Genomic DNA, 6,977 nt, shown 5'->3' on the forward strand with positions numbered 1-6,977 from the left:
ACTGCGCTGTCTCCCTGGACCTATATCTGATAATCTGAACCCCTACTTTAAAGACAAAATGGAGTGTAACAGCCATTGTTGAATTCCTATCATCTTATTTTTGAAACTCTATCATTTCTAATGTTCTTTTTATTATTTCTTATTCTCTTTAAAATAAAATTTTAAAGTGAGAAAACAAAGAAATCTCTAAAAGGGAATTAAATTAGCTGGCATTTCAAGTTGTGAGCATTAAATGGTAGAATTCGTTATGAATCATACAATTACTGTCATTATTATTACTGCCTTTGAAAAATCCAAATGGAAGATTGTATAATCAAGACGCTGCCTGTTAAGGAGTTGACCTAATGGTGACTAGGACGTAAATCCAGTTTTAAAAAAAGAAAAGGAGGAGAAAAAGAAGATGGAGAGAGAGAGGGAAGGAGGGAAAAAGGGAGGGAGAGAGGGAGGGAAGGAGAAAGGGGAGAACTAACAACCCTGAGCACACAGTGCGGGTTCAGCCCTGACTCACGAGTCTACCCTTCATCCCCACGGCCTCCTTGTCCACCCAGACGTCTGCAGCAAATGCCCAGCCCAGCCCTCATGCCGTGTCACCAGCAACACCAGGGAGGAGCAGCTAACTCTGCTCACACGGCATCTGTTCTGTGCCAGATTCCAAACTGGCACGAAGTCACCTCAGGCCACTGCTGTGTCTCCCTTAGTGGGAAAGCAGTTTAAATATTTGAACAGCTCACTCCTAGTTATATATCAGGAAATTCACATCAGAATCTTGAGCATCTAATGATCTGCCTGGGCTTGGTAGCCCACCCCTATAAACCCAGCATTCTGGGAGGCTGAGACAGGAGGATTGCAAGCTCCAGTCCAGCCTAAGAAAGAACCTGTCTGTAAATTTAAAAAGGGCTAGGGCTGCAGCACCGTGCAGAGGCCCTGAGTTCAATCCCTAGTGTGGGGGGAAAGAAACCTGAATATCTACATTTATAAGGTATAATCAAAAATATAGTGAATGGAAAAGCAGACTTGTAAAAGCACGACAGGGTGACCTTATCCAACTATTTCATCAGATCCAGCTCTGTGCACCCTCCAGCTCTACCCCAAAGTCAAAATGACACAAAAAGGGAATAGTTGGATTCCGAACATGAAGACACCTGCAACAATGCAACAAAAGACATTAAAAAGGGCTCCCAGAAATGCTCAGGCAGTGGCAAGCAGGATGAAAGGAAAGTTCTTGAGGCGAAGTGGAATATTTTAAGGAAGAGTCACGGCAATGCATTTTTATTGGAATATTTTTAAGGGCAAACCTTCAACAATTTTTATCGCACCCTGTGCTAGCAACAAACAAGTAGAAACTGGCATCTAAGCTGTAACAGCATTTTCCTTGATCGGAGAAACGCAATAGAATAAACCTAGCAAACATCACGTTGTCCATCCACTGAAAACTTGGGAACTCAAAGAGGGTTGAAATCAATGGAGACATACCGTGTTCATGGATTGCGTCGCAGGAAACACATCAGCTCTCTCCAAATCGATACGCGGGGCTCGGAGTCCCGATCAAAGCCCCAGCAGGACGCTTGCACATATGGACAAGCCACTTTAATATGCAAGCAGACAGGCAAGCGAGGGATAATATTCAAAAAAAAACCTGTGAAACAGGAGAATAAAATGGGAGAACTCATACCACTCACTTTTAAGACTTATAATATATAGTTCATAGAGAAATAGATCAGTGGAATGGGATGTGGGATCCTCCTGTCTCAGCCTCCCAGAGGGCTGGATTACAGGTGTGCGCCACCACACCCAGGTTGCCAATCTGGGTTTTTCTTTCTGTTTTGTTTTGTACAAAGAGGCAACGCAGTTCCATGGAGGAAGGGTGGTCCTTTCAGTAACATCAGGAGGCCTAAAAGTCAAATTCTGAGACAAGGAATTTTACTCTTATTTCCTAGAACGGTGCCTACCATTTAACACACATCGGCTAAATAGTTGTTGAATGTTGCTAGTTCGGGGTACCACGCCTCAGGCGCAGTTCTAAAGGTTTGACTCAGGTAGTCTTAGCCCAGCGCGATGAGTGCTTCCACTACAGGGTGAGACAGAAAGGAATGCGGAGCCCGGAGACCGTGCGTGAACCCCCAACCCTACGCACCCCGGCTGGCAGAAGCAGAAGCAAAGGTCCGTCTGCCCCTCCCGCACCCCTTCCAGTGTTTTCCCAGCCTGGAGGCGCAGTTCCCAGGCTGAGCCCCCTGACCCGGTCTTTCCCAGGGACTTTGGCGTCTGCAGCTTCAAAGCCAGCCAGGGCTTGAGCGGGGCGCGGCTCACCAAGCCAGCTCATTTGTTGGTTCCTTTGCTTTCCGCATTTCCAAACAGAAAGCAGCCCTTCCAGGCGAGGCACATCAATGTTGCGCGGGGCCATTCGTCTTCTCCATTCACACGCATCCCTGCGCTCGTGGCCGAGAGCCTCCGCATGGGTTCCTGGCCGCTGACGCCTAGGATTGCGGGCGACAGCCACACGGCGCTAGCAGATTAAATCATCAATATCTGCACTGGTCATTTTTACGAGCCCCTCGCCAGCCGCCTCGCTGGGCGCGCCGGTGCTTACGCGGTGGACAGAGTGAGGAAGAAGTCGCCACCTCTGAGACGCGATGGCCCGTGCGCTTTGAGATACTGATTTTCCCCCTACATTTCTAAAATCAAATATGTTGCCCAGAGTTGTATAAATCCTCGAGAGGAGAGCTGAATTCCTCCTTGTCGATGCCACCCACACCACTTGCCAGAGGGTTTTCTTGTCTTCCTAAAAAGGGGAGAGACGTGGTTTCCTGAAATTCATTTTATAGGGACAGATTAAAATGGAGCATTTACCTACTTGCCGGCTAAGAGCAGTACGAGCGGTGCCCGCTTAAGCCTTGCAGCGGCCCAGGGGGGTGGGAGCGGCCCGAGCTTTCCTCCTGGAAGAAACCAGTGCTCTGGGGTTTCCCCGAGACTACAGAGAGGGGCTGGGGAGACGGCTCAGAGGCCTAAACGCCTGCCTGGCCCGTGCAAGGTCCTGAGTTCGATCCCCAGTACTGAAAAAAAAAAAAAAAATCAAGATTACAGGGACTAGAGACTTACCCTTGGCCTACTACCCATCTGCCCTGCTGCCCTCCATTAGCGTTGACAAAGGGGTCAGGCAGAAAGGCGCAGGGTGGCGGATGTTACCCTTTCCCCAGAACTGGGCTGCTGAACGTCTGATCCCTAATGTGGTGGTATTTAATCAGCTGTGAGCTTTGAGATATTTTTTTCCCAGATCTAAAACCTGGTATATTGCCCAAAGTTACAAAAATTGTGGTTGAGATTTGTGAAACCCTTAGGCTTAGATGACGTCATAAGGGTGGAGCCCTTGTAAAACAGAATTAGTGGCCTTCTAAGAAGAAACCAGAGTGCTCTGGAAGGTGAGGACTTGGGTTTCCTTTGTCCCCAGACAGCAGCACAGGCCCAAACCCCCTCACTCTACCAAACCAGAGGGAGGTAAATTCCAGGTTTATCTCTAAGGGAGTAGATATTAAATATTTAAGGTTGGGTGGGCCATACAATTTCTATCACCCTACTTAATTCTGCGATTGTGATACACAGCTGTCCATGGACTATAGGTAGACAAGTGGACAGGGCAGGGTTCCAATAATACTTTATTTATAAAAACAGACCATGTACCCTAAGACAGGTTAGTAGGATGGATGCACAAGACCAAAGCACAGTGTATGTGTGTATGGAAAGATCACAATTAAATATGTTAATTTGAAAATAAATATGCATTAACTATTATAATAAGTATATGCATAGAAATTGAAAAAGAGTCACACAGACTTTTTACTGATATACATTGTGATATATATCCATCAGGCAGGAGAAAAATTGATTAAAATATGATATGCATATTTACTAATTCCCCAAGATGAATATGATCAATATAATGACTCAACTCCACCCTTCTTTATAGCTAAGTAGTACTCCCAGGATGTGCCATGTTTTCTTTACCCCTTTATCTTTGGCTGCTTCCAAGGTTGAATTGTCCACACAAAGGCAGCCCACAACAGCAAAGGTCCAATGAATACATAAAATAGGCCGTAGGCCCACGTGGCGTGCTGACCAGATCCTCCTGCTCGGGAGGCTGCGCCAGTGCTGACTTGCTCCAGTTCATGGGACCCACGTGTAGGAGGTGTCAGGTGTTGGCACGGGCATGGGAGAAGCAAAACTCGTGCCACCAGCATCACAGGGAGGGCAAAGCCTGCTCCAGGGTGTGGACAGCCAGCTTAGGGCCACCCAAGGAGCACAGCAGAAAAATGAGAATAGCGCAAGCAAAGGCCAGACCCCTTACCGTGGTCTACAAGGAGCCCACGACAACCACGCCACCTGGGTCTGCCACCCTGCTCCCAGGCACCCATCTCAGCATCGTGCCCTGCTCTGCTTCCTCAATATCCAAGCTTGCTCTCACCCCAGGCTTTCTACCTCCTGTTCCCTCTACCTATGATAGCCCTACTGGAGTCTAAAAGCCTGAGCAAAACAAAGACAAGCTGAGGGCAACCTGGAGCAGCTGGCTAGTCAATGACTGTGCCTGAGTTCAGGAAGACCAGCCAAACCTGACCCGGGTCAGCAGAAAAATCCAACCCAACTGTAGACTCTGAAGTCATCATAAGTCTTGGTGGTTTTCAGTCACTTCATCTTGGAGTTCTTTCTTACCCAGCAGTAGCTTACCAATACAAAGAGGTTGTGTACCTAAAGTGCTACACGATTCTAACACCAATGGGGACTTTGTTGGCAGTTTCTCCCTGGGAACACAAGACACTTAGAAATGTTTTGTTGTTCCCCTCCTGATGTTGCAACAGTGTTCAGCACAGGTGACTGCTACCTTTTTCTGAAATTTTCTTCCCTTGTCTTTGTGACACCACAAAGTAGTCACAGGGTTCTCCACTTACCTCTGCAGCTTCCCCTCGCTTCTCCTTCTGCTTCTGCGGAATCACTCTCAAGCAGCTGGCTGTGAAATACCAAAGTGACCCAAGACTTGAGCTTCGGCCCACTTTGCCCTTGTTATATACGTGATGTTCATTCATTCCACGGCTCTGCCGGGCTGCTCCAGGGCATTGCTTTCCTCCGCTCCAAGCTTAGGTGGAAAAGAGATGCCTGTGGTCAATTAAAAGCAGTCATGGCTGTGACCTGGCCCTAGGCAAGAAACCCAGCCTGGGTACATGGATCCTTCCCACGAGGGTTTGATGCAAGAGAGAGGAGGAATGATTCTAGCGGACAACGAACTGTGACTTCCGCACCAAGTATAAGGATCTTACCCTCGACTTCTCCCTGCGTGATTCCTTCCCCCGCGTCTATCCCTCTCTGAGTTCTGTCTTTTACCTCTTCGTCTCTCAGATCCATCTGTATACCTTTGCTCCATCTCTAGCACCCTACTCCAAGCCAGTCCTACCGCATCCATGGATACAACCACCCACGCAGCTGGTCCCCGTGCTACATCACAGTCTCTTCTTTCTCCAGTAGCCCCATCCTCAAGCTCGCCGAGTTACCGTCCTGCTGAAACTCTGTCTTGCTGATATGAATATCAACCTGCCACGTGGACGGGCTGCGCTCGCTTATGCACAACGCCAGGCCCTTCGTCTTCTCCACTGCAACTGCGCTGTCCACGCCTTGATCACAAGGCGAGGTCAGGCTTCCCGCCGCCACCCCCACCCCGGCCTTTGTGCATGCTGTCTTCTCCCTAAGATGCCCTCCTTTCCACCCATACCTACCTAGCTCCTTTGTTCCACAGATCTCAGCCCCAGTGTCTTCTCCTTGGAGAAAGCTTCCCTGATCCCCTGCAGGGGCCAAATGCCCCTATGATGACTCTTAGACTTTTATATAACTTTGTTTCCTGAATATAACTACCGGCATCTTAAAGAATGAGTGAGATCCTCCTAGCAAGAAGAACACATACACTTTAACCACCTCACTTCTTCCTTAAAACAATCCTGGAGCACAGACTCCCTTATTCTCAGAGTGAAAAGCCTGCTTGAGATACACACAGGCCTGAAGACACCACCACCCTCGCCCTTTCTTTCTCTTACACCGAAGCCAGGGCTAGACTCTCCTTAGACCCCACCACAAATGACGTCCTAATCCCTTCCCAGGAAGTGTCAGATCTGTCCTCTAGCTGCCAATAAGGCTGTGCCATTTCTCACTTCTCTCTTTAGTGTCACAACCATCCACCCTGTTACCCAAATCATTTGAAGCCATTTTTAACCATCTTCTTCCCCGGAAGACTGGATTGTGTCAGAACACACAATCCACCACCTGAACTTGCTTGTTTGCTCCTCTGAGCATCTCTCCTCTTCCTTGGCCCAAGGCAAAGCCACCACCATCTCTTGCCCAGGTGATAGCCTCAGCTCTTTGCCAGCTTCTCCACCTCAGAGACCCCGGCCCAACCCACCCTCTGCACCTCTCGGACTTACAGACATCAGCCCAACTCCCCTGTGTACAGCCCCTCTGTGACCACAGCCCTAGGTAAGACCAGAGCCTTCCCCCCAGCTTCCAGAACCTTCCGAGCCTGGCCTCTCCCACTAGGCAGGCTTAGCCCAGCAGGTCTCCACCCTGGGGAATACGGGAATTTCCTGCGAAGCTTTGTTAAAAATACCAGTGCTTCACCTCTTCCCCATGCAATTAACACAGTCAGGAACAAGGCAGTCATTTGCAGTTTTAATAACCAAAGGTGGACCACTGCTCTAGCCCAGCTAGAGGGCCAGGGACTCCCTATGGCCCCACATTCTCCTCAGCCCTGCTCCTCCCTGCCAGGCTGCCTCCCTGCAACACTGCCCTCACCCTGCTTCACTGGGAAAGCCCTGCCTATCTCTGAAAATGTCGGGGACCTCTGGCTCAGCTTCTCTTCTTCTTCTCCTTCTTCTTCTTCTTCTTCTTCTTCTTCTTCTTCTTCTTCTTCTTCTTCTTCTTCTTCTTCTTCTTCTTCTTCTTCTCGT

This window comes from Octodon degus, unplaced genomic scaffold (assembly GCF_000260255.1).
Source record: "Octodon degus isolate 3935 unplaced genomic scaffold, OctDeg1.0 scaffold00001, whole genome shotgun sequence".
NCBI lineage: Eukaryota > Metazoa > Chordata > Mammalia > Rodentia > Octodontidae > Octodon > Octodon degus.